Raw genomic sequence first — 15048 nt, forward strand, 5'->3', positions numbered from 1 at the left:
AAATGTCAGTTACTTCAGAGTATTTGGAGCAAGGTGCTGGATCAAGGACCCACATCACACCTCAAAATTTGCACCAAAAGCACATGAGGGTTTTATGCTTGGATATGGAAAGGATTCGCACTCCTACAGAGTCTTCAATCTCTTTCATTACAAAGTGGTTGAAACAGTGGATGTGCGGTTCGATGAGACCAACGGCTCACAAAGAGAGCAACTGCCAAGTGTGCTAGATGAAGTTCCATCCAGTGAATCAATCAAGCTAATGGGAACTGGAGAAATTATACCTTCTGAAGCTCATCCTGAAGAAGAACTTATCATTTCAGCACCTGATCAATATGAAGACAATGCTCAGCCTGAAGACATTTGTAAGTGCATCTAGTGCCACCCCTAGTTGGTTTTGGAGTATTGACGACAAACCTAGTTGAGGGACTAATGTGTTTGTGAGAATTGCAGGAAAACACAGGTAGAAGTCCCTCATTGATTCGGTTTTACTACCAGAAATGACCCCTAAAAATGTATGAAGACATTGAAGACAAAGGTGGTATATGAAGATATTCACATTGAAGACTATGACAAAAGAAGACACGTTATGAAGCCTATGGAGCTCGAAGACTTAGATCTTTCGTAGTTCTTTTTCTTTTGTGTTGAGTCATAGGAACCACCGTACTGTTAAGTGGGGTCCAGGAGAACCAGTCAAAATGACTGAAGTGATGCCTAAATCAAAAAAAACCTATGTCTTCGAGCGAAGACAATGAGAGCGAATCTTGTCCAGAGCCGGACAAGTCAGCTTTGCTTGTAGCCCAAGCAAAGTTGCCATGTGAGTTTGAAATCTGACCGTTGAGACACGTGTCAGTTCCTTAGTGACCCAGGGTCATTTCGGACAAATCAGGTCGGGTTGCCAAGTGGCTATAAATAGCCCACCCCCACAACCATAAACGGTTGGCTGCTCAGATTTCAGTGCACGGCTTTTGTCGTTTGAGAGCAACCCACCTCGAAGCCTTTGAGAGAGAATTCCTAGTGAGGAGAAAATCCCTAACCACCCAGAGCCAGAGTAAATTGGGCATCACTTAAGTCTTCGTGTCTGCGTGATCTGAAGACTTATTACACTTGAGGACTGTGAATCCTCCAGACGGTTAGGCGTCGCGTTCAGAGCATCCAAGAGACATTGTGGATTGCCAGTGAATGAAGTCTGTGAAGGTTTGGGAGTCTACCTTGAAGACTTACCAGAGTGATTGGGCGAGGACTAAGTGACCTTAGCTCAAGGAGAATACAGTGAGGACTTGGTGTCCTGAACTGTGTGTTCAGGATTGGGTGTCCGGGACTGTGTGTCCTAAGGTTTAAATACCTAGCCGCTCCAACCAGACGTACAGTTGTCACAGCAACTGGAACTGGTCCAACATATCATTGTCTTCAACGAGTCACTGGTTTCATCTTCACTTCCTTTTCTTACTATTACACATTGTGAAGCCATTGCATGCTTGCTTTATCTTTTGTCTTCACAACGTGAATATATGAACTGTTTGGCTTCATAACTTCTTCCTACCTGATCCTTATTACACTAGTGTTGTTTGTCATTGTGCTTTCTCTCTATTGAATACATGATCATGGCTGGCCTAGTGTAATCTAACTTCCGCTGCATAGTAATAGGCATAATGTTCGCTGTTTGTCTTCATAATTCTCACGTTTTGAAGACTTTCATAAAAATCGCCTATTCACCCCCCCTCTAGTTAATATAACGCACTTTCAATTGGTATCAGAGCAAGGTGCTCCCTTGTTCTGTGTGATTCGGTTTAACCACCTGGAGTTTTAGCTATGTCGACTGCAGGGATAATCAAAGTCTCCGCTGCGTGCCCCGTCTTCGATGGAACTGAATATCCCTACTGGAAGAATAAGATGCGCATGCATCTTGAAGCCATTGACGTCGACCTATGGTATGTCGTCGAGAACGGCGTTCCCAAGGCTGGAGAAGGTGTCACTGCTGCTGATGTCAAGAAGTTCACTCAACTGGACTCTACCGCCAAAAACATCATCTGTGGCCATCTGACAAAAGGACAGTATGGCCGTGTGAGTGCCTTGAAGACATCCAAGCTGGTCTGGGACTGGCTCTCCAAGGTCAATGAAGGCGTCTCAACCCAGGGAGATCAAAGAATCAGTGTACTTCGCAACCTCTTCAACCGCTTCAAGCGAAATGACAATGAGAATGTCCAGCACACATTTGATCGGCTCACTGATATCACAAATGAGCTTCAAGCCCTCGGCGCCACTGAGATCACCAAACATGAAATCGTCAAGACGCTGCTGAGATCACTTGATAGTTCGTTTGACATTCTAGCCCTGATGATTCAAGAACGTCCTGATTTCAAGACACTCGATCCATCTGACATACTTGAGAGGCTCAACACACATGAGTTTCAGCTTTCTGAGAAAAGAGATACCTACGGTCCAAACTATGGGCGAACTCGTGCCTTGAAGGCAAAAGCTGTTTCCTTATCTAAAGAAGAATCTGACAGCAGTTCTGATGATCCTGAAGACATTGGAAGGGAACTTGCAATGCTAGTGAAGAAGTTCCAAAAATTCACCAAGAAGAAAGGCTTCAGAAAATCTTCACGATCAAGCTCAAGGAATGATGAAGCTTCTGCTCATGACTATAAGAAGAAAACATGTCACAAGTGCAAGAAAACTGGACACTTCATCTCTGAGTGTCCACAGTGGGACAATGAGAACAGACGAAAGAAGAAGAGCAAGGAATATGATTCTGGCGACAAGAAGAAGAAGAAATACTCAAAGTCTTCTTCCAAGTCTTCCTCAAAGTCTTCATCACACAAGAAGAGCTTATCTGGCAAGGCACGTGCGTTTGTTGGCAAAGAGATGGATTCAGAGGAGGAGTCCGCATCTGAGGAGGCAGAGGTGGAGTCTGAGGAGGAGTCTGATTCTGGCATTGCGAGTCTGGCTACAGCATACATCGCCAAGTCCATCTTCAACACTGAAGACAATGACTGCATCACCGACACCGACGCAAATGACAAGAACGACTCCACTCCTACCTACTGCTTCATGGCACGCGGTGCCAAGGTAAACACACGCACTACTCGCTATCAAACATCTAGTGACAATGACTCTGACTGTGATTCAAAACCCAGCTACAAAACACTTGCTAAAATTGCAACTGAACAACAGAAAGCTATGGAACATATTCAAAAACTGTTAGACAGAAGCGATGATCTGTTGGGTGCTGAAATGACTCGATCTGAATCCTTAATTGAAGACATAAAAAATCTTCACGTTAAGTATCAGGAACTTGAGGATCGTCTTGATACTCTCTCAACAACTCATGAGAAGCTTTCCTATGATTATCTTCAAAGGAAGTAAGAACTTGAGAAATTGAGAGCGGCTCATGAAGATCTTCAAAAGGAAAACGAGTCACTTCGCGCCGAACAGATCAGTCCCGCTCAGGAAGGATTTGAACCACCATGTCTTAAATGCATTGAGCGTGATAATGCTACTTCTGTTGCTGAATGTTCCACTGCTACTACTGTTGCAATATCTTCAACTGTTGATGTGGTAACTAACCCCTCTGCTGAGGATACCACTGCTATTGCTGATGAGAATGCTAGGTTGAAGACATTGCTTGAAACAGGGATGTACAAAAGTCTTAAAGGACATCAGACATTATGTGATGTCCTCAAGAAGCAGATTTTGAACCGAAACCCTAGGAAAGAGGGTGTTGGGTTCGTAAGGAAAATAAATATAGATGGCTCTTACTGGAAACCTGAGCAGTACCCCAAAACCACATGGGTTGCTGCAAAGGAACTTTCAGCAGATCCATCCAATTTATCTGGCTTCACTTGTGCTAACCCCATTACCATTGATGAATCCTTTGATGCAAACTATAAACTGTTTAAGAATCAGAATGGTGAAGTGTTTGCCAGGTACATTGGTACTAACTGCAGGAATGGACCGCCTATGAAGAAGATCTGGGTTTCGAAAAAATGTCTGGAAAATCTTCCTGTGAATGTCTTCATGACACCTCACTTGAAGAAGACAAACCTCAGACCAAAGGCTTCATATGGTCCAAAGGCTCCATACAAATAGAGGACTCACCTGAGTCACACTAATGCAAATGTTGTGCAGGGAAACCATACTCAGGCATATGAATATGAGAGCGGTTCTTCGAATCGTCATGTTCATATGACCAAAATTTATTCTGCCTATTCCTATGAGTACTATTGTCCACCTGCTAGACTGTTTGGTAAGGCTTCAAAGCCGAAATTCTCAGATGCCGCACTTAGACTTATTGCTTCTAAGCCACCCTTGAAGATGTGGGTGGTTAAGAAAGCTTAACTCTTTTTTGCAGGGAAAGGTCTCCAGCAGAAAAACAAAATCTTCTGATGCTATTGCTGGGGACCTTAAAAATCTTGTAGGGCGCAAGATAAAATGCCCGAATGGCATCATTATGTACTTCGTTCCTGAATCGCATGCTACTCTCCCTATTAGTCCTAATCTAGATCTAAGTTTTCATAACCCACTGGTTCGTCAAATGTTTATGCTTCACAATTCTCTTCGTGAAGCCTATCCCCCTAACTGCACTGTAGGGTACGACACCAGCGACTTCAAAGTCTTCAGAATGGATTATTGACAGTGGGTGTACAAATCACATGACTGGCAAAAGAAGTCTTCTTATGGACTCAACATTACGTCCATCCGACAAGAGCCACATCACATTTGCTGACACTGGTAAAAGTAAGGTATTGGGTCTAGGTAGAGTTGCAATCTCAAAGGATCAACACATGGATAAAGTCATGCTTGTTGAATCCCTTGGCTTCAACTTAATGTCTGTCTCAATGCTTTGCGATTTGAATATGATCGTAATGTTTGGAAAATATCGTTGCCTGGTACTAATGGAATCTGACAAGTCTCTAGTGTTTGAAGGGTATCGGAAAGGTGATTTGTACGTGGTAGATTTCTCAGCAGGACCACAACTTGCAGTATGTCTTCTTGCAAAAGCTTCAGAATGCTGGCTTTGGCATCGGAGGCTAGGGCATGCTGGCATGAGGAACCTCCACACCCTTGCAAAGAAGAAGCATGTCATAGGCATCGAGGGAGTCAAGTTCAAGAAAGATCACTTATGCGGTGCCTGTGAAGCAGGGAAGATGACAAGGGCAAAACATCCTTCGAAGACAATCATGACTACTACACAACCCTTCGAACTGCTCCACATGGATCTTTTCGGTCCCACTCACTACTCAACTTTTACTACTTCTGCTTGCCTCTATGGCTTTGTCATTGTTGATGATTACTCTAGATATACTTGGGTGCACATAATCCTTTACAAGACTGAAGTGCAGGATGTCTTCAGACGCTTCACCAATCGAGCTATGAACAATTTTGGCGCCAAGATAAAGCACATCAGAAGTGACAATGGCACTGAATTCAAGAACACTGGTCTTGATACATATCTTGATACCTTGGGCATCACACATGAATTCTCAGCTCCATACACGCCACAGCAGAATGGCGTCGTCGAACGCAAGAACAGAACACTCATTGAGATGGCCAGAACAATGCTAGATGAATACAAGACTCCAAGAAAATTCTGGACTGAAGCCATTGACACTGCATGTCATACAATCAATTGCGTTTATCTTCACAAGCTTCTGAACAAGACATCTTATGAACTCCTAACTGACAAGAAGCCAAATGTCAGTTACTTCAGAGTATTTGGCTCAAGGTGCTGGATCAAGGACCCACACCACACCTCAAAGTTTGCACCAAAAGCACATGAGGGCTTTATGCTAGGATATGGAAAGGATTCACACTCCTATAGAGTCTTCAATCTCTTCCATTACAAAGTGGTTGAAACAGTGGATGTGCGGTTCGATGAGACAAATGGTTCACAAAGAGAGCAACTGCCAAATGTGCTAGATGAAGTTCCAGCTAGTGAATCAATCAAGCTTATGGGAACTGGAGAGATTATACCTTTTGAAGCTCATCCTGAAGAAGAACTTATCATCTCAGCACCTGATCAACATGAAGACAATGCTCAGCCTGAAGACATTCCTCCCAACAACAACACAGATCAGCAAGAGCAAAGTCTTCGCCCTGTACATCCTCGTGTTGCCAATGAAGTGCAGATTGACAGAATAATTGACAGCATCAATGCACCTGGTCCACTTACTCGTTCAAGGGCAACTCAGCTAGCAAATTTCTGTGGGCACTTCGCATTCGTCTCAATATCAGAACCCAAGAAAGTTGAAGAAGCCTTCATGGAACCTGAATGGATTCAAGCTATGCAAGAAGAGCTTCAACAGTTTGAGCTGAATAATGTATGGGAACTGGTTAAGCGTCCTGATCCACGGAAGCACAACACAATAGGCACCAAATGGATATACCGCAACAAGCAAGATGAGCATGGTCAAGTTGTCAGAAACAAAGCTCGTCTCGTTTCTCAAGGATATACTCAAGTGGAGGGCATTGACTTCGATGAAACATTTGTTCCTGTGGCAAGACATGAAGCTATACGCATACTGCTGGCCTATGCAAATCATCATAACATACTTCTATATCAAATGGATGTGAAAAGTGCCTTTCTCAATGGCAAGATTGAAGAAGAAGTGTATGTTGCACAGCCACCTGGCTTTGAAAATCCAAAACATCCTGACATGGTATACAAGCTCAACAAGGCACTGTATGGCCTCAAACAAGCCCCTAGAGCCTGGTATGACACACTCAAATACTTCCTGAAGAGCAAAGGCTTCATACCTGGTTCCCTGGATCCCACTCTTTTCACGAAGACATATGATGGTGAACTGTTTGTGTGCCAAATATATGTGGATGACATTATCTTCGGCTGCACCAATCAGAAGTACAGTGAAGAGTTTGGATATATGATGCAAGAGCAATATCAGATGTCCATGATGGGGGAACTGAAGTTCTTCCTTGGTCTTCAAATACGACAACAACGCAATGGCATCTTCATATCTCAAGAGAAGTATCTCAAAGATTGCCTGAAGAAGTTCGGTATGCAAGACTGCAAAGGCTTCACAACACCAATGCCAGCCAAACATCATCTAGGTCCTGACGACAATGGTAAAGAGTTCGATCAAAAGGTATACCGCTCCATGATTGGGTCTTTGCTTTATTTATGTGCATCTAGGCCAGATATTATGCTTAGTGTTTGCATGTGTGCTCGATTTCAAGCAGCACCAAAGGAGTCGCATCACTTAGCTGTGAAGCGAATTCTTCGATAATTGGCTCACACCCCAACTCTAGGATTATGGTATCCAAAGGGCTCAGAGTTTGATTTGGTTGGATTTTTGGATGCTGATTATGCTGGTGACAAGGTTGATCGCAAGTCTACATCAGGCACATGTCACTTTCTGGGACGACCACTTGTATGTTGGTCTTCAAAGAAGCAGAACTGTGTATCTCTCTCCACTGCTGAATCTGAATACATTGCTGCTGGATCTTGCTGCCCTCAGCTTCTGTGGATGAAGCAAACACTCAAGGACTATGGCATTCATCTGAAGTAAGTGCCACTTTACTGCGACAACGAAAGCGCCATCAAGATTGCCAACAACCCAGTTCAGCACTCGAAGACAAAGCACATTGAAATTCGTCATCACTTTCTCAGAGATCATGTTGTGAAGGAAGACATTGATATCATACACGTCAACACTGAAGAGCAACTGGCGGATATCTTCACCAAGCCCTTGGATGAGAAGAGATTTTGCAAGTTACGGTGTGAGCTAAATATCTTGGAATCCTCAAATGTCCCGTGATCAGGCACACATCCTAACACTTATGCATATTGGTGACTTAGATGTGCAACACACAAAGTAAAGTATATCTTCATTCAATGAAGACATACATTCTAAGTGTGAATACATTAATGTGGAATCTGACTTCGGAGCGCCACGATAATTGTGCGCCGTGTCTGGGTCTAATACTTCCTATACGGTGGGTAACGCCACCACCAAACGTTCCTTTTTTGAAGTGTTTCACTCATGGCGTTACTTTGCAATATCTTCACATTTGGTTGTCTTCACATTTGGTTTGGCTTCGAACATGTCTTCATGATTATCTTCACTACGTTGCTTGTATAGATATACATATATGCTAGTGTTCTGTCCTCTACAGCATTCACTTATAGCTATGACTTCTTGGTTGAATCTCTTGAACTAAGTGAATGTGATCGGACCCTAATCTCTCTATGCTTTCTATCTCAAATTCTATCTCTCCAAGTCATATGCATTCTATTGAAACTGTCAAATGTCTTCACTGTGTCAGCTGAAGATATAGAGACAACCATAAAGTCCGTTTTTAATGCTCATTCCTCCACATAAAATCCGGAGAAGCAGGAACGACCGCCCGACAATTTAGGCATGCGTGGGACGTGGAACAAACCCCAAACTTCCGCTAACTGGCCATGCGTTCCTCAAATGCGAACCGCCAGGGGCACCTGTGTAATAGCACAGTGCCGCCCCTGAGCCTATAAATTCACACTTACCGCAGTCATTATCTCCTTCTTCCACCCTCGCAAGAACCCTAGCGCCACCGCTAGCACTCGACGACGCCGGAGACGAAGCGCTTTGCTGCCGCAACCTCTCCAACGCCGTCCTCACGCCGACCGCGGACATCGTCCTCTCCGCCGTCGCTGTAGGTGTTTTCCGTCGCCAAGTTAGGGCACGGAGGACTGAACTGCTCGGCATCAACTCTCTTCCGTCTAGCAGTTCCAGTGTGGTAAATAAAACTTCTTTTTACAGCCTCTTTTGATCTCATGGTTCTGTCACTTTCTACCATAAGAAGTTTCTCTTCACACTAGTCAGATCTCTCGCTGCATCTCATAACATGCCTAGTATATTCACTTGTGCTTCATAAAGTAGTTAGATTCCTCACTTGTACTGATCTATGGGTTCGTACAAATCTGGAACCAACTTCTTATCTATGAGTGAATGTCTTCGCACGATGAGGTCAATGTCTTCTAAACTGATTAATCTTCAAAACCTTCTGAGAATGCATATGACCTCTTCCCCTTCCCTCGCACCTTAATGCTGTCACAGGTACATGTCCGTGGGAGAATCCTTCGGTTCTCATAGTCTGCATTCATTTGCAGAATTCCTACAGCATCACATAAACTCTCCTGAAGCCAGTTCCTGTTGGTCCAGAAAAAGAAAGCCTTTGAAGCCTTTGAAAGTTTTGAAGCCTTTCAAGTTAAAATTTATGGCTTCAGAAGCAGTAGCAAGAAAGGGGGGCAGACAGAGACGTGAGGGAACTTCCAAGGATCTGCCTGAAGACTTGGCAGAAATGTACAAAACAGATCCAGAAGAGAACTATGGGCCGCGCAAGACTCGAATCCAATGGATTCAACGCTATTGGGCAGAACAATGGTTCAAATACCGCTTCGTCACCCAAGAGTATGCTGAGAAAAGTGCCATCAGGAGACCATGGGGAGACATCTCATACAAGAACCTTGTTCCCAGGACCAGAGACGAAGCCATAGCTCAAGGCTTCTACCCATGCATGGTCCGAGGACCACAGCCTGATGATGCGCATCCGTCGTCACTCCTCCGGTGTCGTGACAACAATCTCTTCAAGCGCAACTTTCAGTTTGCCCAACAGTCAGCGAAGCTAAACAAGAAGAAATTTGGGTTAGACTTCAACCCTGGTCCCTCCGCACCAAGGGCAGATGGCACACGTGACGCGGAACCCAATGTAATCGGTCCGTTTGCCAATCTTGAGGGCCTGATCACTCACATCTTAGTCCAAGGGACTGCAGTGAATGACCCCCCAGCTGACTCTGAGTCTGATGAAGCCCCTGCTGTACCGAAGCCAAAGCAGATGAAGAAACCAAAAGCTTCAAAGCCGGCCCCTGCCTCAAAAATCTCAAGGGCGAAGCCATTGAAAACTGCACCTCCTGAAGTCAGTGTGCAGTCTGAAGACGTCTCCCGCGTCTCCAAGCCCCGGAAGGAAAAGGAGCCCCAGCAACAAACAGGCAAAGAGCTCACTGCAGCTGCCATTCTGCGCAGTGAAGCCATTGATCTATCAAGCGATGAAGATCTAGGAGATGACGCTCTAGAGCAGCTTATCAAAAGCAAGGAAGAAGCAGAAATCTTCAACAACCTACCTCTCTTTGATGTTGCCATTATCCACAACTTCATCGATGAATGGTTTGCCTCACCGGACATAAGCTTCGAAGATCTGCAGCTGCCTGTTGGCCTCAGCGTCGCCTTTCAAGGCGCAATTGCTTCAGAACTAGCCATTGCTCAGCGCATTGTTGAGCTGAAGCAGAAAATTGATCATGAAAAGGCTCAGTTCAAGAAGCACATGGCCAGGCTCAGCGTGCAGGAAGTGAAGAGCTTCAAAACCATGCTGCATGAGCTAAAAGAAAATTTTCTGAAGAAGCGTGCTGAAGCTCAGGGCTCGCGTGAGCGGATGAAGTCTCTGGCAGAACGATGTGTGCAGGCCTACAATGAGGCCGAGAAGCGCAAGGCACTTGGGCGTCCTGGCATCGACCCCAAGATGGCTGCTAAGAAGAAGAAGCAGTCTGCTATGAATGAACCGGAGGCACCTAGACAAGAAGCGATTCAAATTGTCTTCCCCACTGCAACGACTGGCTCGAAGCCAAAGAGCCGGTCAACAGCTTCAGAGCTTAAGAAGACAAGAACTGCAGAGGCTGAAGCCAGAAAAAGGAAGAGCTCTGAAGCCTCTCCTACTGCCCCCAGCAAAAAGAAGCGCAAGATCAAGAAATCTCGGGCTGCTCCCTCAGAGCCCTTGATAGTTGAACCCCTCTCTGTCCTTCACCCCAATGCAGAAAGAAGACCGACGGTTCATGAGCCTGCTCCCACAGAGGCTCCTGAAGCTGAAGATATTCCAGCAGCCGACCCCATCGCTGCTGAAGACATTGGTCATCAAGACAATGTACAAGATGATGCAGCCCTTCCTCAGCTTGAAACAAGCGAACTCATCAGTATTGGTCGTCCTCTGACGCCAATGGCACAAGATGAGTCATGGGCGGATCGCCCTCAGGAGGAAGAAGACTTTGAGGTCCAGCCCACTCCGACCCCACAAGCGTCGTCTACGTTCCGTAGGCTTCGCAAAGGTCCACGACCTCAAGTCCATACTGCAGAAATTCCGGCTGCATCAGCCGAAGACAATGAAGAAGCATCTCCAGAACCCACTCCCCCGCTCCATCAAGATGCAGTTCTTCAGGAGAACATGCCTGAGGTTGTCCCTCCAACTACACAAGCGGAGGCAGAAAATGTTGCGGCTGCCACCACAAACACTAAAGCTAATGTGGAGCCCGCCCCACCAAATGCTTCAGCGGACAGCGAAGCTACTGAGCCAGACACTTCAGTCCCTAAGTCTGCTACAGGTCCACAGTTTGATTATCATATTGAGCACAGGCCTCATGTCCAGAAGCCAGTCCCAAGGCTTCCAAGGTTTCTAGGTCCTGCATCAGCACCTGGCTCCTTTGATATTAACAGCTTCAAGGCAGACAATACATTTTTCAATAGCTCCAAGAACCCCTATTCAAGGGAAAGGATCGTATCAGACAGGTTCTGGAGCTATTCTCAGCGCAGCTATTATTCATGCATCCTATACAACCAAGGTCGCATCTTCCCGCACAAGCGCCTTGAGGTTGAAGCCATTACTGGTCTGCCATGTCTTGAGGAAGCCTTGGATTGCTTCAAGCAAGTGGGTCTGCTGCCGTTTGTGACGGATGAAGAGCACTGGAATGAAGAGCTTCTACTTCAGTTTTATGCCACCCTCCATATAAAAGGATACAATAGAGATCCGAAGACTTGGGTCCTGGAGTGGATGACCGGCAATGTCCATCATGAAGCCAATGCATTTGATATCATTGAGCTCACCGGGCTACCCACTCCTGGCGAATTCTTCGAGGAAGGCTGTCAACTACATTCTGAAGCCATTGAAAGCATATTCTAGAGGCCTGAACCCAATATGAGTCAGATGCTCTCAATGATGAAGCCATTGCCTCAGGATGCACCCTATCCAACTGAGTTCTTCGTTGAAGACCTAGAGTACCTGCCCAGGACCATATATCACATCATCCGGCGCACTCTCTGGCCCATTAAGGGACACTCACCACATGCCAAGATTGAGGGTGCAATGAAGACTCTCATATTCTATATCATGCATGGCAAATGCTTCAACGCACATGATCTCTTCATACGCCAACTTGCAGCGTCAGGCTCAGAATTATTTGGTTTGAAGTTCTATGCTCCTTGGGTGATGAGGCTAATCAAACTGCACTCTGCGATCTCGTATCAGCCCTCTGCCCGAAACCATCGGATCTTCTTGCTAGATGTGGATACCTCTGCTGAAGCAATATATCCTGAGCCTGACAAGCAACCAATAAGTCTTCAGAATGCAGAACACCAGAGCTTCACGCAGAATGTTGATGGTGTTGAAGCCATATCCAGGGTATATCCGTTGGCTGGCACTACACGTGCACCAGCATCTACTGAAGCCACAGACAGCACAAATGCTCCAAGACCCAAGAAGTGTGCTCGTGTCCTCACTGACCGAGAGCTTCTTGTGGCCCTTCACCAAAAGCAAGATAGGCATCACGACTGGCTAAAGCGTCAGATGAAGAGCCTCTTGGTGGATGTCAATCGTCTTCGAAACCTAGCCACCAAGAATGCTTTCGTTACACATGAAACGTGCCGTCCTACATGGAAAGGGCTCTCAATGATATGTACTGAAGCTGAACTTGAAGAGGATGGCTTCACAGAGCGTTTCAAGTTTGACACCACACCTCCCAGAAGGGCTGTGATGCGCAACACACCATCACTTGAAGACTCTGAGTTTTCTTCATCTGCTGCCACAGTTACTGCAAGGATTATTGATGAAGACGATGATGCTACATCACCACCACCTGCTTCAGCTCATCCCAGCTCTGCACCGCCAAACAACTCCACCGACCCTGCTGCGCCTGGGAACGCATAGCAAACTCTATGTCTTCAAACCTTTTTGGTCATTACTGACAAAAGGGGGAGAAGCGTATGATGTTTATAGTCTTCAAGCGGGTCAATATGGGCGGGTGCCTTATGTTTTGATATATTTTGCTTCGTGCTTACAACTCTTGTTTTTGCTTCATTTGGTTCTTTGAGTTGTAAACACTAAAACTCGATGGTCGTCTGCTACTCGTTTGCTACTCTGTTTGCGAAGATAAATTCCGCATGTGCGACGATAAATTCCGCACTTATCTCATTCTGCAGACGTCCATTTTCCATTATGCATGTCATTATCTTCATATACTTTCACATGCATAGTGGATTGTCATCATAAGCTGAAGTGGATCTCCACAAGTACAACCTGCCACGTGCATTTGCATTCCAAAAGCAAATTAACTTATATGCACATCTTCAGGGGGAGCCCTTGCAACTTATGAAGACATTCCCTATCCTTTACAAACTTCACACATTATATTCCCCGTTGAAAACTTCAACTAGTTTGTCATCAATCACCAAAAAGGGGGAGATTGTAAGTGCATCTAGTGCCACCCCTAGTTGGTTTTGGAGTATTGACGACAAACCTAGTTGAGGGACTAATGTGTTTGTGAGAATTGCAGGAAAACATAGGTAGAAGTCCCTCATTGATTCGGTTTTACTACCAGAAATGACCCCTAAAAATGTATGAAGACATTGAAGACAAAGGTGGTATATGAAGATATTCACATTGAAGACTATGACAAAAGAAGACACGTTATGAAGCCTATGGAGCTCGAAGACTTAGATCTTTCGTAGTTCTTTTTCTTTTGTGTTGAGTCATAGGAACCACCGTACTGTTAAGTGGGGTCCAGGAGAACCAGTCAGAATGACTGAAGTGATGCCTAAATAAAAAAAAACCTATGTCTTCGAGCGAAGACAATGAGAGCGAATCTTGTCCAGAGCCGGACAAGTCAGCTTTGCTTGTAGCCCAAGCAAAGTTGCCATGTGAGTTTGAAATCTGACCGTTGAGACACGTGTCAGTTCCTTAGTGACCCAGGGTCATTTCGGACAAATCAGGTTGGGTTGCCAAGTGGCTATAAATAGCCCACCCCCACAACCATAAATGGTTGGCTACTCAGATTTTAGTGCACGGCTTTTGTCGTTTGAGAGCAACCCACCTCGAAGCCTTTGAGAGAAAATTCCTAGTGAGGAGAAAAGCCCTAACCACCCAGAGCCAGAGTAAATTGGGCATCACTTAAGTCTTCGTGTCTGCGTGATCTGAAGACTTATTACACTTGAGGACTGTGAATCCTCCAGACGGTTAGGCGTCGCGTTCAGAGCATCCAAGAGACATTGTGGATTGCCAGTGAACGAAGTCTGTGAAGGTTTGGGAGTCTACCTTGAAGACTTACTAGAGTGATTGGGCGAGGACTAAGTGACCTTAGCTCAAGGAGAATACGGTGAGGACTTGGTGTCCTGAACTGTGTGTTCAGGACTGGGTGTCCGGGACTGTGTGTCCTAAGGTTTAAATACCTAGACGCTCCAACCAGACGTACAGTTGTCACAACAACTGGAACTGGTCCAACATATCATTGTCTTCAACGAGTCACTGGTTTCATCTTCACTTCCTTTTCTTACTGTTACACATTGTGAAGCCATTGCATGCTTGCTTTATCTTTTGTCTTCACAACGTGAATATATGAACTGTTTGGCTTCATAACTTCTTCCTACCTGATCCTTATTACACTAGTGTTGTTTGTCATTGTGCTTTCTCTCTATTGAATACATGATCATGGCTGGCCTAGTGTAATCTAACTTCCGCTGCATAGTAATAGGCATAATCTTCGCTGTTTGTCTTCATAATTCTCACGTTTTGAAGACTTTCATAAAAATCGCCTATTCACCCCCCTCTAGTCGATATAACGCACTTTCAACATTCCTTCCAACAACGACAATGAACAGCAAGAGCAAAGTCTTCGCCCTGTACATCCTCGCGTTGCCAATGAAGTGCAGATTGAAAGAATAATTGATAGCATCAATGCACCTGGTCCACTCACTCGTTCAAGGGCAACTCAGCTAGCAAATTTCTGTGGGCACT

Source organism: Triticum urartu, chromosome 4A, assembly GCF_056163025.1.
Source record: "Triticum urartu cultivar PI428250 chromosome 4A, HENAU_Tu73, whole genome shotgun sequence".
Classification (NCBI taxonomy): Eukaryota; Viridiplantae; Streptophyta; class Magnoliopsida; order Poales; family Poaceae; genus Triticum; species Triticum urartu.